We start from the raw sequence: 15,371 nt of genomic DNA on the forward strand, positions 1-15,371 counted from the left end.
TAATAATAATGTGCTGCATATTTCGAAACAGCTAAAATGTAGGCTATACTAAAGGCACTACAAAGAACAATGAGACATAAAATGTAGATTAATTATCCCTATTTAATTATTCCACAATTTACTGTGGCTTGATATTGTGCACCATTAAATATGTAAAATGGATATTTGACAATTAGAATAAAATTTATTTAAAAATTTCAAAAAAAAAAAAAAAGAATTAGGGTGCAGAAGCAACGCCGGCGGCCATGAGGAGCCCAGGAAGCCCGGAGCAGAGAGGAACCTGTAGCTACCATGGGAGATGAAGATTGGGAAGTGGAAATCCTCAAACCTCACATGTCTTCCTATGTTCCTGTATTTGAAAAGGACAAATATTCTTCTGGTGCAAATGGCGACACTTTTAACAGGACTTCAGCTTCATCAGAAATGGAAGATGGACCTTCTGGAAGCGATCATTTCATGAGATTTCCCTCTGGAAGAAATTTGGGAAACAGAGATATTGGCGAGTCTAGTAAAAGAGAACACACCTACTGCTGGAGGATTCAGGAGAGGAAAGGATTTTGGAAACAGAGGTTTTTTAAATAACAAGTTTGAAGAAGGAGATAGTTCTGGTTTCTGGAAAGAGTCCAGTAATGACTGTGAAGACAATCAAACTCGGAACAAGGGGTTTTCCAAGAGAGGTGGCTATCAAGATGGAAATGATTCAGAAGCTTCAGGACTCTTCAGAAGAGGTGGAAGAGGTAGTTTCCGAGGTTGCCAAGGAGGATTTGGTCTAGGAAGACCAAATAGTGAATATGACCAAGATCGGGGGACACAGCGTGGTGGTGGCCTTTTTAGTTCTAGAAAACCAGCAGTAAGTGATTCAGGTAATGGTGACACTTATCAAAGGAGAAGTGGAAGTGGGCGAGGTGGTTACAAAGGTTTGAATGGAGAAGTAGTAACAGACTCTGGAAAGAATTCTTGGAAGTCAGAAGCTGAAGGAGGAGAGAGCAGTGACATTCAGGGTCCAAAAGTGACATATATATCCCCTCCTCCACCAGAGGATAAGGACTCCATTTTGCACATTATCAGACAGGAATAAAGTTTGATAAGTATGATACCGTACTTGTAGAAGTATCTGGACATGATGCACCACCAGCAATTTTGACTTTTGAAGAAGCTAATCTTTGTCAAACACTGAATAACAACATTGCTAAAGCTGGCTATACCAAGCTCACTCCTGTGCAGAAATACACTATCCCTATTGTGTTAGCAGGAAGAGATCTGATGGCTTGTGCTCAAACAGGGTCTGGGAAGACTACAGCTTTTCTTTTGACTTTTTCCTCATATGATGCGGGATGGAATAACTGGTAGTCGCTTTAAAGAACTGCAGGAACCAGAGTGTATTATTGTAGCCCCAACTCGAGAACTGATTAACCAAATGTATTTGGAAGCCAGAAAATTTTCTTTTGGGACTTGTGTAAGAGCTGTTGTCATATATGGGGGTACTCAGTTTGAGCATTCAATCTGACAGATAGTACAAGGCTGTAACATACTATGTGCTACACCAGGGAGGCTGATGAATATCATAGGTAAAGAAAAGATTGGTCTCAAACACGTCAAGTACTTAGTATTGGATGAAGCTGACCGAATGTTGGATATGGGTTTTGGACCAGATATGAAGTAATTTCTTGTCCTGGAATGCCATCAAAAGAACAGTGCCAAACCCTTTTATTCAGTGCAACTTTTCCAGAAGAAATCCAAAGGTTTGCTGGGGAGTTTCTAAAGTCAAATTATTTGTTTGTTGCTGGTGGACAAGTGGGAGGAGCTTGCAGAGATGTTCAGCAGACCATTCTTCAAATTGGCCAGTATTAAAAAAGAGAAAAACTTGTTAAGATCCTATGAAACATAGGTGATGACAGAACTATGGTTTTTGTTGACACCAAGAAAAAAAGCAGATTTCATTGCAACTTTTTTTTTGTCAAGAAAAAATATCAACTACAAGTATTCATGATGATCGGGAACAGAGGGAGAGAGAGCAAGCTCTTGGAGATTTTTGATGTGGAAAATGCCCTGTTCTTGTTGCTACTTCAGTAGCTGGCAGAGGGCTTGATATTGAAAATGTTCAACATGTTATCAATTTTGATCTTCCTTCTACCATTGATGAATATGTTCATCGAATTGGACGTACTGGGCGTTGTGGAAATACTGGCAGAGCAATTTCTTTTTTTGATACAGAATCTGATAATCATTTAGCACAGCCTCTCATTAAAGTACTATCAGATGTTCCACAGGATGTTCCTACTTGGCTAGAAGAAATTGCTTTTAGTACATAAGAATCTCCTGGCTTCAGTAATAGCACAAGAGGAACTGTGTTTGCATCTGTTGACACTAGGAAGAATTACCAGGGCAAGAACACTTTGAATACAGCGGGATTTCTTCTTCACAAGCTCCCAATCCAGTGGATGATAAGTCATGTGATTAAAGCAAACAAACATACTTCAAGTCTGATAGTTCTGATGCAGCAAAGAAAGCAGTTTTTATTTTAAAAATTTAACAGAAGTGTGAAACCTGATATTCTTATATCTCCTGTTCTTCTGTTCTTACTCCCAACCCTTAAAATAACCAACTTCATTGACTAGTTATGTGAGATGCTGAAAGTTACAACATTGCAGTTACTGATATAAATGGTATTAACTAGAAATATTAAAGCATTGTAAATGTTTTTGTTATTTCTAGCATATTCAGAAAGTTAAGACATGTTTCATGTCCAAGTGCTAAATCTCAGTATAGTGTTTATGATCCTATAAAACAAGCAATAGGATATGATGTACTTTTGGTTAATTATTGGGTCTAATTTCTACTTGATCCTTTAAAAGAAAGAATAGTGTGGTATATCTGATAATATGATTTTCATGGACAGTGGAGACTGAAGCCTTTCAAAGTTATTTGATTTCTAGATCATCAGACGTGTCAGGAAAATGGTTCAGTTTGCAACGTGAACTCTGTACTTGGTGGTATGACAAATGTTTGCATTTATAATATACAGATTTTCCTTGGAAATAAAAAATAAAACACATTTCCCCCTACAAAAAAGAATTATGGTTCAGAGCCAGACTTCCCATATTCCTGTTTTGTATTTCCTAGACAGGTGACTTCAAGCAAACTACTTTACTTCTCTCTGCCTAAATATTTTTAACTCTATATTGGTATTGAACAATTCTCTACTTCATAGACTATTCCATGAAAATTAAGTAAATTAGTAAAATTAGAAAAATGCTTATCACAGAGCAAGCATTATAGAATACTTGTATTCTATAATATTAGAATATTAGATTATAGAATCTATATATATTTTAAAATGATAGATATCTATGTGTAACAAAGACCATGGGAAAAGCAAAAATTAGTCTGAGTGAAAACTATGCTATATAATGAATTAACACTCTCAATTTAAAAAATCTCCTGTAAGCCATTAAGAAAAGCCTGATTTAGTATCACAAACTGGAAATGGCTGAAAACTGCATAAAATGCTAGATTTGAAAGATGGACAAGCTGCCTTGGGGGCTTCATACTTTTACATATGACCTCTTCTTTTCTGCTCAGCTTTTGACTTTTTCCAAGATCAGTTTAAGGGATACAGTAACTCAAGCTGCAGCCATCTTGTTTTATTCCAGCCTGCAGAGATGAGAAAAGGACAAACTACTCCATGACCTCTTCCTTGAAAGGATGACCTCTATAATGTTCACACAAGACTTTTTTTTTTAAATCACATGACAACATAGAACTGCTTAAAAAGTTAGGAAATATCTTCTCTTTTTTTCCTTGTCTGTATCCTTAGCTGTCAATTGATACTCTTAATACTAAAGAACAAAGAGAATAGCCATTAGTGAGAATGTGTCTCTGGAATTAGCTCAGTATTATTTGGCATGAGTAAGGGAAAATCCAGTAATTAAATATGTACGCATGAGACACCAGTTTCACATACCAATTTTCTTACTATTGTACAATACAAGCTTTTTAAAGGATCTACATACTAACCTGCCCATTGTATTCTAGCAAAATATATGATGAAAATAATCAGATTCAATGGGAAACTTAGGAGTATTGATTAACAAAGGTGTATGCTGTATCTAAGACTACTGAAAAATAAAAAAAAAAAAGTACTAACTTTTGGGTTGTAAATTGGAGTGCGGCCACAGATAGAGCATCTGTAAATGAACAGGTTGATGGGGAACAAGGGGATGGGGATGGGATTGTGTAAGAAGAGGAAGGGAAGGAAGAATTAAAAAAGTAAATGAAGTACCTTGGTTTTTTTTTTAGATTCTAGTAGCAAAATAGCTAACTTTTATAGTTTTATTTATTGACTTTTAATTTTTGTATGGTTTATTTTGACCATATTATTTCCCCTTTCCTAACTCCTCTCATATCCTCACGACCTCCCTACTAACCCAATCTCTCTCTCTCTTTCTCTCTCTCTCTCTCTCTCTCTCTCTCTCTCTCTCTCTCTAAGTCAAAAGAAACCAGCAAAATCACAAAGATGGCTAATCCAAACCAAGCCAAATCAACAAAAACAACAACAAAAGGACACAAAAACATGGAGTTCATTTTGTGTTGGCCAACTGTTCTGAAATGAGACCCATCCTGCAGTGTAGATGGTATGTCCAGTAACATTGTATTAAAGAAAACTGATTTTCCCTCTCCCTAGCAGGAATCAATTGCAAATAACTTCCAGGTTAGTATTGGGATTTTGAGCCCATATTTCCCTTTCCCCATGAATAGCTAACTTCCATAGATCCTATAAAATAAGTAACTTGCAGCACTATTTCATTTAATCTCTGAAATTCCCTATCAATAAGTACTATTATTATCCTACTTATACAGATAAGAAAACTATAGAATAGAAATATGTTTTCCTATGTCACAAATAACAAAAAAGGATATCAAAACTAACAAGCTTAGTTCTAAAGTTTGCAGTTTTGTTGTGTTGTAACTGGAGAATGAGACAATAAAAAGAGAGAAAAAACAAATCCCGAGACTGGCAACTTTGAAAACATAGCAGGTCATTTATTTTCTTCATTCTTTGTGTCTAAATTTTTTTTATTGGAGAATTGTTACTTGTAATAACAAAAACGGTAAAATAAAACTCAAGTGTCACTAACACATATTATATCAATTCATGTTGCAGACAGAGGTTTGACTTGTTAATAAATCTGTGCTCATGCATAATTTATTGCATATTATCTGAAGCAATGTAAGCTGTTCTCTTGTTTGCCCACGGGAAAGAGAAAAAAAAACATTTCGTACTTCATTGTTAAATTATGCTCCTGATTTTCTCATCAGAATGCTTGACAGCTAATAACTGCGGCTATTCACAGACACATGAATTTACTATACTAATATCTAATGTCCTAAATGTAGGACATTTGTAGTATAAGAGGAATGACAAGTTAATGAGTTTTTTCTTCTTAGCTGATGTTACATCCAATAAATAACAATTTTTGTACACTGCAGAACACATAGTAGGCGCATGATACTATGTCAGCCTTCTTGTCATTGTGGCAAAATACTCAGCATACACAATGGAGAAAAGGAGAACAAATTCATTTAGGCTCATACTTTTAAAGGTCTACCATGGTAGAAGGATATTTCAGAGCAGAATAGTTCCAATCACAGTGGCAATGAAGCAAAAATAAACCGTCTGTGCATGTACGGGCTGGCTCTCTATATTTCTCCATTTTATTTCCATTGCATCCAACAGTGTCCCGAGTAGGCCCACTCACATTCATGGCTTAGTTAACCTTCTCAGCACATATCCTCGTATACACGCCCAGATCCTTCTCAGTCCAGTCAAGGTATCAAAACAAGATTAACTGTCACAGGTAGTTATAGCCTGGAGAAGTAGCATTCTTTATATTTCAAGCTGGGATTTGTACTCTACTACATAGTATTTCATTCCAAAAAATTACTTTTGCAGCATAGGTTTAATGTAAGGTATAGCATTAGAGTGATTGAGCAAATAGTGAAAGAATACAGACAAAATCTCTATATACACAGAGATTATCAGAAATTAAAACTCTTGAGCTATGATGAAAGGTGATGAAAGGGAAAGCTAGCACACAGTCAAGTTTTGCTTATTCCATGAGCTAACAATAATTTTTGTATTGGAATGACTAGAAACATGCAAAACAATATTTCATGACATTTGAACAATATATGAAATAGAAGTTGAGAAGCCATAACTAAAATTTTATTTCTTCAAGTATTTACAGAACATTTTAATCGAATGATTATGAAAACTGAAACTTTAGACGTCAATGGAAGGCATGGTATTCCTATCTCTTACACTTTATTAACAATTATACTAATACCTCTAAGGTTAGGATGACCAGAGGAAGCCCCGAGTGAATGAAACACTGAATAACTGTGTGCTCCTAGCTCCAAATCTTCAGATTTTAGTACATAACCCGGAGTAACTACAGAAATGAGGAACATGAAAATGGGACCACTGCCAGGAACAGAGTGGAGTTGTGGGATACAAGGGATCTCATGGGGGAATGGGAAAAATAGAAGGCTATGATTATGGAGGGGGAGGGAAATAAATATAGAAGTAAAATGGTAAAGTAGTAGTAAGGATGTCTAAAATAGTCATAAAAATCATATTATTAACTACCTGAAAAGCCTACTAATATTTATAATTCTCTGTATAAATATGCATATAAGGTAAAATGAAATTTTCTTAACTGGATTAACAATGTTCCCTCCAAGCCAAAGACTATTTAGCAAATACCATACATGAGAAACTCTGCGTTGAGCTGTTTGTCAGGGTGGCCCAAAAGACTTGACCAAACTGTTTCTTGATAATAGTTGCCCTCAGGGTTCTAATGTAAGCCCCTATTACTGAAGACACCATGTACTTCAGAAACTTTGTGGCCCATGAGATGGGACTGACCTGAATGCCTCCTCCATGAGAACTAGCTTTCATGGTATCAGAAGGTATGCAAACTTCCATAGAAGAGGAAACCAGCAGTCCAAACTAGTAGTTATACCTTTGAACCCCAATTGCCAGTATAGTATGATAACCTTAAGGGTGCAGTAGTAGCAGGTAAACCTTGTCAGTAACCAACAACTTTCTAATTAGGCTTAAGATCAACAAGAGAAAAATCATGCTTGGTACTGGAAACCTATGCAAGTATCCAAGGCTAGTGAAGGTATAGATTTTGAAGGAGAACCAACAACTACCAGTTTACTAGACCAGGATAATCCCTAAACTACTTTATTATGCTCACAGATAAGTGTAGTCCTCACTCTTTATCACGGAAACTTCCCTTGGCAATAGATGAAGAGCATTTCAGAAAACCACGGCCAATCAAATACAGACTTGTGAAAGCCAAGTTCCAAATGATACATTTGCAAAACAGCTCCTGTAACTAAGACTCAGGGATCATTGTGAAAGAGGGGGCAGAAAGATTATCAAAGTTGGAGGGTCGGAGAGGTTTTTATGAGACTGTGTCTTCTAGGTATGTAAGAATCTATACCCATGAAGTCTTACGAACATGATTGCCTAAACATGGGCTGAATAAAGACAAAAATAATAGATATGGCCCATACGGCCTCGACTGCAGAGAGAACTACTGGCACCTAAGGAGTGTCTTAAGCTGGACAAATAGCTGGAACTAGGGAAGAACACATCAATTGGTTACCCAGTACCAAATGGTCAGCCTGAAAACACACAAGTAACATTATATGGTTGAAACAGGTTGTATTTATAAATTTAGGAATATATATATTATATACACACATATAATTTTAAAAGAAGTCATAAATTTGGAAGAACGCTAGGAGGGGTATGTAGGTGAATTTGATAAGAAGAAAAGGGAGGGAGCAATTATTTATTTTACTATAATCTTAAAAATTAAGAACTTTCTATCAATAAGACAAAAAATACTAAAACAACAAAAAGTGTATAAAAGAAACATGGAGTCCTTTTTGTTTTGACCAATTATTGCTATTTGACACTCCACTGGAGAAAATTGATTTTCCTTTTTTTCCTGCACATCAATTGCAATTAGCTTCCTGGTTAGGGTGGTATTTTGTTTCTGCTTCTTCTCAGTGTTTTGATTGTGTGTGGTTTGAATCTGTGCAAACCTTTTGCATGCTATCACAGCCTCTGTTGGTTCATATGTGTTTCAGTCCTGTTGTGTCTGCATTGGTGAGGTTCTCTATTCCAAAGACAACTTTGGTATTATTTTCCAGAGAAGCCATTTCCCCTGATATATATGCCTATTATTAGAGCATTCAACTTCTCATAGTCATCTTTGAACCAATTAGTAATGGGAGTTTGTTTCAGATACTGGGGACTAATTAAGACCTTGGAATTTTGCTGTCTATTCAGATTTGGTAGACAGTGTATGAGTTCGTTAAGAAGTTGCTGTAACGTGGGGCCTAAGGAGAATTGGTGCTCTGGAATTAATCATTCTTCTATGAGGATTTTGCCACGGACAGGTTTTGCATGCTTCAGTGGATGGCAAAGCATCCATGCACATCTGAATGGCACTAAATGGACATAATGAGTTCTTAAAAAATGAATAAGAAAACATGAATTTGAAAGAGGGACATGCGGTGAGAGGCTCTTAGGGAGACTGAAGGGGTAAAATAGGTAGTATCATACCTCAGAATAATAAATAATAAAGTAAAATAAATTATATAAAATATAGACAAAACCTTAGGGGGAGAATATCGGAGTGAGGCCAACTCTGGATTCCAGAAGTCAGAAGTCTCATACTATTTGGAAACTTAGCTACTTTCTGAAATAGAATAGTTTGAATTTCAGAAATATAAAACAAAAATACAAACTAAATACATTCATACATGTGTGTGGGGGGGGGTATGTGTAGATCAGCAGGTAGCATTGCCCTAGGTAAATGATTTGCCTCCACCACACAAGCTGAGAATGTTTCTTCCTTCCAGTGGAAGGGAAAGAGCTATTCAGATAGGCTTGACTTCAGTGCATAAAGAAGGAAGAAAAGGAACATGATATGTCAATATTAATAGAGAAACGGCCCAATATGGTGACTCATAGGTCAGTGGAAGTTTGACTCAAATGTCAGACTTAATGTATTTTACCATGTTATTCTTTTTCTGTCTTGATATTTCAAATTTATGTACTTCCATGAACTTTGTCATTATTTTAGAAATAGCACATATTCATTTTTAAACATTTGATGAATATAGAATTGCAAACATGAATAAATAAGCAATAATTCCATGGTTTTATAATTATTTTCCTGTTTCTACCTTTGATACTTGAGTATATTTTTAAAGGACCATAGAGCGGTGGTGTCAGAGTGTGAGTGAATACATAAATTCGAGGGTATATGGTTGGTTTTGTACCATGGTTTCTCTTTTTTACTATGAACATTTTCTTAAATGAGAGGTTTGTGAGGATGAATTTTCTTCTAATAACAAGATATCACTTCACCCAGCCAATATTTGTTATATGTCTGACACTTTGCTGGTTACAGAGATAGATTACAATTGTAAACAGGATAAAGCCAGTTCAGATTTCTTGACAATTATGACATTTGGACACAGTCTCACAAATATTTTTGGAATTAAGAGACGCTCTTGGTAGGTTCTTATTAGACACAGCATTATGCTTAAAATAAACATTGTTTGTGATTTGTCAAACATTGTTTTTGATTTTTCTAGCTGGAATTAGGAAAATAGAAAGGTATGTACAAGAGATGACAGTTCAAACTCCAAACAACAGAAAACTCAAAGAATTCTTATTTTATAACCTAAGAGACTCTATATCCACCACAGTTAAGGATTGCTAAACCATGGAACAAGCATATTAGATAATGGACATGTAAATTTCCCTCCTAAAGATATGGAAGACTACAGAGTTTAATTGCCTCATAAAAGCATAACCAGCATGTTCAGAGACACTCATGCATTTTCTAAGGCATTTCATCTTCCATTATAACTGAGTTCCTGGTACTGTGAGATTTTTACAGAAAGATAGTTATAAATAAGAAAATTACTGACTGTTAAGATTACAAATATAAAGCAGTAGTGGCACATGCCTTTAATCCCAGCCCTAGTGACAAAGAGCCAGGCTGATCTCTCCAAGTTCAAGATCAGTCTGGTCTACAGAGTGAGTTCCAGAACAGCCAGAATGGTTATAGAAAGAAACCCTGTATCAGAAAAAAAAAAAAAAATCAAAGCCAAACCAAACCAAATCAATAGATTACAATTAAGCAATGTTCCATTGTTTTTTTTTTCTTTTTTTTTTTAAAGTTTGGAAGTTTCATCTACTATGATTACCTTTTTCTAAAAGTCATAATTTCAGCGAAAAATAATTAATTATGATTAAAGAAATGTGGATTGATGTTGGGCACTCTTTTCTCTCTTTTTTGCTCGGATCATCAACTATTTGATTAACATATGATTCACCTGAGGTCTCAGACCTTGGAATGTTGGCTCTACCCCCATACACTCAAATTTAATATGCAGTAGAGGCGTATACTAATTTCCCTTGCCTGCTGTTACCTGATATCTTGGTTTGGGTTCTCAAAAATATCAATTAAGGGTTTGCAGAAATTGTTCTGCTCCTCTAGAATGCTGAGGTTTGGTTCTCAGCACCCATGTGGGGTATCTCACAACAAGCTTGACTCCAACTCCAGGCAATGGAATGTGATATCACTGGTCAACACACACACACGCACACACACGCACACACACACTTGCATACATACACACAATTTAAGATAAAATAAGATCCTTTTTCGTTTTTTAAAAAAGGCACAAGCGAAGGAAAGATTTGATTAGAAGTAATTTCTTTGGAAAGTAAACACAAAGAGCTGTGAAGAAAAGGAAGCACTTCTATTGCACAGCATAGCAAATAGGTTCAATGAGGCTGCTGGGAGCTTCTAGCTAATGCCTCAGATATTTATCTATCAACTCCTTAGTAATCACCCATGGAGGATCCAAAGAGTATTATCTCCCTGACACTATCAACCACCTCCTAGCAGATGCCCTTGATCAGGGAAAGGTTGTGCTTTGTGTGAGTTCTCTGCTACAGAGAATGCTAGAGGGATATGGTCAGGTACCAACACTGGCTAAGTAAGGGTTCTCAAGCAAAGTACCTAACTGTATTGAGACCATATAGAGACCATTTCTTTGTGAACGCTACAATTAGGTGGAAATTTAGAGGTTTCAAAATAAGATGATTTCCGGTGTGCCCCTCCTCCTGCCACCTCGCAGAAATTTCAAAAGGCATTCTAGAGATACTTTTTGATCTCTTATTCAGTAAGAACTTGGCACATCAAGTGGGGTTTGGGAACAAGAGTAAAAAATTAAGAAGGTCTCTAGATGTTAAAAGGTATCAGGACTGAATATGTCAGATTTTGCCATTTCTGGAAATTTAAAAAATAACATTGAGAAATTCATCACTTGTGGCATTTAGGAACTGTCAAAAAAGGGTTTGTCAGAAACTTTGAATTTTTCCTTATTCTAATAAGCTAAAATTAATCACCACTGAATAAATCACAAAGGCTCCTGAAGCTTCCGTTTAGAAACTTTCCAAAGATATGATGGAAAATGTTTCGTTCTTTGTTTTATTTGAACTTCTGATACTTATTTGCTTATAATATAGCTCTAGCCATGAATTCTGTGTATCTACATCCTTACAGACAGCTATATTGTCATAATAAGGAATAACAGGATCAACATTTTAAATTTTTTATCCTGTGATATTTAGTTATTCTTTCATCTCAGAGAGATTTGCTGAACCTCTGTATGTTTCACAGAAATATAGGTTCAAGGTGCAAAGATCAGGGAGATACTTGCTTGTCCTCAATGAGCTCATAGTACCATAGCCATTAAATCTGGATATATTGTGAGAAATGGGGAACAGGATTAGCCATTGTTACAGAATCAAGCCAAGGGGTTAAACAAACGAAATCCAAGTTAGGTATAGAAAAATAAACAAGTCTCTATGTCAAAAGAAATTCTTTGTGTGAATTTACATAAAAGCAATACCAAGAGAACTATAGGAATGTGTGTGAGAGTTGTGTAGCTTGGTCTGTTGTGAGGCTCCTAGCAGTGGGATCAGGACCTGTCCCTGGCATACTTTAGGAACCTGTTGTGCTGTGCAAGCTCCTTCAGACAATAACCTTTAAGATACCAGCCCACATGGGCGTGGTATCTTATACTATAAATGCCAAGGTAAAGTGTACTTCTCTCTCCCTTCCAGCTTCTGGATTTGGTTCCTATTTCCCATTCAGTCAGTGGACTGTGATCTGTAAGTCTACCACTAAATAAATAACCTTTTATTATACTCAGTTCTGAGCTAGTGTGGGATTTCTTTTTAGCGTCTATCTTCAGTTCCCATACTAGATTATTTTACCATCTATTTTTAAATTGATTTTTATTGAGCTCTACATTTTTCTCTGCTCCCCTCCCTGCCTCTCCCCTCTCCCTTGAACCCTCTCTCAAGGTCCCCATGCTCCAAATTTATTCCAGAGATCTTGTCTTTTTTCTACTTCCCATGTCGAATAGATCTATATAAGTCTCTCTTAGTGTCCTTATTGTTTTCTAAGTTCTCTGGGTTTGCGGTTTGTAGGCTGGTTTTCTTTGCTTTATGTTTAAAAACAACCTGTGAGTGAGTACATGTGATAATTGTCTTTCTGTGTCTGGGATAGCTCATGCAAAATAATGTTTTCTAGCTCCATCCATTTTCCTGCAAAATTCAAGATGTCTTTTTTTTTTCTGTGTAGTATTCCAACATGTACCACATATTCTTTATCCCTTTTTTTTTTGGTCAAAGGTCATTTAGGTTCTGGCTATGACAAACAATGCTGTTATGAACATAGTTGAGCACATATCCTTGTGGTACGATTGAGCATCCATTCAATGGAATATTCTATAGATGTCTGTTAAGTCCACTTGAGTCATAACATCTGTTAGTTGCCTTATTTCTCTATTCATTTTTTGTCTGACTGACCTGTCCAGTGGTGAGAGGGGCGTGATAAAGTCTCCCACTATTAGTATGTGGGGTTTAATATATGACTTAAGCTTTAGAAGTGTTTCTTTCACATATGAGGGTGCCCTTGTATTTGGGGCATAGGTGTTCAGTATTGTGATTTCCTCTTAATGGAGTTTTCTTGTGATTAATATGAAATAACCATCTTTGTCTCTTTTGATTGATTTTAGCTTGAAGTATTTTGTTAGATATCAGGATAGCTACTTTCGCTCGTTTCTTGGGTTCATTTGATTATAATAATTTTCCCCAACCCTTTACTCTGAGATGATGTCTGTCTTTCAGATTGAGATGTGTTTCTTGTATGCAGAAGGACCGATTCTGTTTTTTTTATCCAATCTGTTAACCTGTGCCTTTTATAGGTGAGTTAAGTCCATTTATATTAATGGATATTAATGACCAGTGATAGCTATCTCCTGTTAATTTAGTTTTTGTTGGTGGTGACATTAATTTGTGCGTTTTCCCTTCTTTGGAGTTTGCTGCTATAAGACCATCAATTGTCTGTGTTTTTGTTGGTGTAGCCAACTTCCTTGGGTTGGAGTTTTCCTTCTAGTATTTTGTGTAGGGCTGGGTTTGTGGCTAGGCATTGGTGAAATCTGGTTTTGTAATGGAATATCTTGTTTTGTCCTTCTATGGTGATTTAAAGTTTTGCTGGGTATAGTAGTCTGGGCTGGCATCCCTGGTCTCTTAATGTCTGCATAACGCTTGACCACGAACTTCTGGCTTTTATTGTCTCCAATGAGAGGTCAGCCAAGCAACATATAAAGGTAGACCTATCAGAATTATATCTTACCCAGTCTTTATGTAGGGGAGGAGCTTGGTCCTACCTCAGCCTGATTTGTCATGCTTTGTTCATGTCCATGGAAGGTCTGCTCCTTCCTGAAAGAAGACAGAGGAGGGGTGGATGGGGAGAGAGGTAGATGAAAAGGGGGCGGGAAAGGGAAGAGAGGATGGAGGAGAAAATGTGTTTGGGAGGGAAAATAAATTTAAAAAATAATAATATATCATAGGGATGAACCTGACCTAGGAACAAATATTCATTCCTCATTCTTTCCAAGTCTTTATTAATTATTTTCCTATAAAAACTGTTCATCATAATACCAATGATTTCAGCTGTGGCTGGGATATGAGTCCCACCATTTAATTATTAAGTCAGTCTTGTTGAAGACTCTATAGCAGGTATCCATAAAGTAAATTCTAGACAGGTGATATCTTGTTCTTAAACTTTGTTTATTCATCTTGTAAAGTTCAGGTTTTGTTTACTATATAGATATAGATATGGGTATTAATATTGATAGATATCAATGTCTATATACATATAAACCTCTCTCCGTATATAGATACATAGATATGACTGTACATACATGCATATGTACATACACACACATATACACACACACAGTTGCTGGATCAACATGAAAATGACTAAATACCCAACGTTATCTCTGACCCATGTAACATATAGCACACACCATAATATACTCATATTGACAAGAATAAGAATGATAGAAAATGACATTTATTTACAGCCACTATACGGCAGATAGTAGATTAAACTTGGACTTAATTCTCATCCTGCAATAAAAATATTCTTAATACCTCTATTTTATATGTGCCAACTTAAATATGCCATAGCCTTATGAGGGAATAACCAGTCTCAAATCTTAAAGTCCTCTAAACCATGATCTAAACTGCTGACCCATACTATTCAGAGTTCTTTTTAGACACTGTAGACAAGAGAGACTGGTGATATTAAACCTCTTGGATATACTTAATAAAGTCCAGATTTGTGCTGCCTTCTACAAGTATATGTTCTAGAGACTGAATCCCCAAGCAACTGCTTCCAGAAGTGATCCAGTTCTGTAAGATAAAGTTGTTGGTGGCTTGTACGAGAAGGGTCCCCATGGGCTTATATGTTCAAATACTCAGTTTCCAGTTTATGGAACATTTAAGAAATGTGAAATTCTTGGAGGAAGTGTGTGCCATTCGGGGCAAATTCTGAGGTTTTTAAGTATGTGTTTCTCTGTCTCTTGCCTGTGGTTTCGATATTTGGGCTCTTGGTTGAATCTGTACTAATGCCTTCACTCGGTTTTCATGGAATCTATCACTCCAAAAACATTAAACACTTTCTAATGTGTCTTGTTCATTGTGTTTTGCCACAGTAATAGAACATATTAAAACACAGGGCTTAATTTCTTGATGATTTCTTCCTAATGACATAAGAACTCCAATGATATTAAAATATGAGGACCCAGTAGTGCATAGAACATGAATTCAACTGTGTTAAGGAATGGAAAGCAGATTAGCTTCTACAGATATATCCCAATAGTTCTAGTTCTCCATAAGAAGA

At 36.2% G+C, this 15,371-nt stretch overlaps 1 pseudogene; it reads left to right on the plus strand.

The window, feature by feature from the left end:
* Positions 1–291: 291 nt before the first annotated feature.
* On the plus strand, positions 292–2,461 carry LOC126493362 (ATP-dependent RNA helicase DDX4-like; annotated as a pseudogene).
* Positions 2,462–15,371: the final 12,910 nt, after the last annotated feature.

This window comes from Alexandromys fortis, unplaced genomic scaffold (genome assembly GCF_014885135.2).
Source record: "Alexandromys fortis isolate MF-2015 unplaced genomic scaffold, M_Fortis_MF-2015_v1.1 scaffold_340, whole genome shotgun sequence".
Lineage (NCBI taxonomy): Eukaryota > Metazoa > Chordata > Mammalia > Rodentia > Cricetidae > Alexandromys > Alexandromys fortis.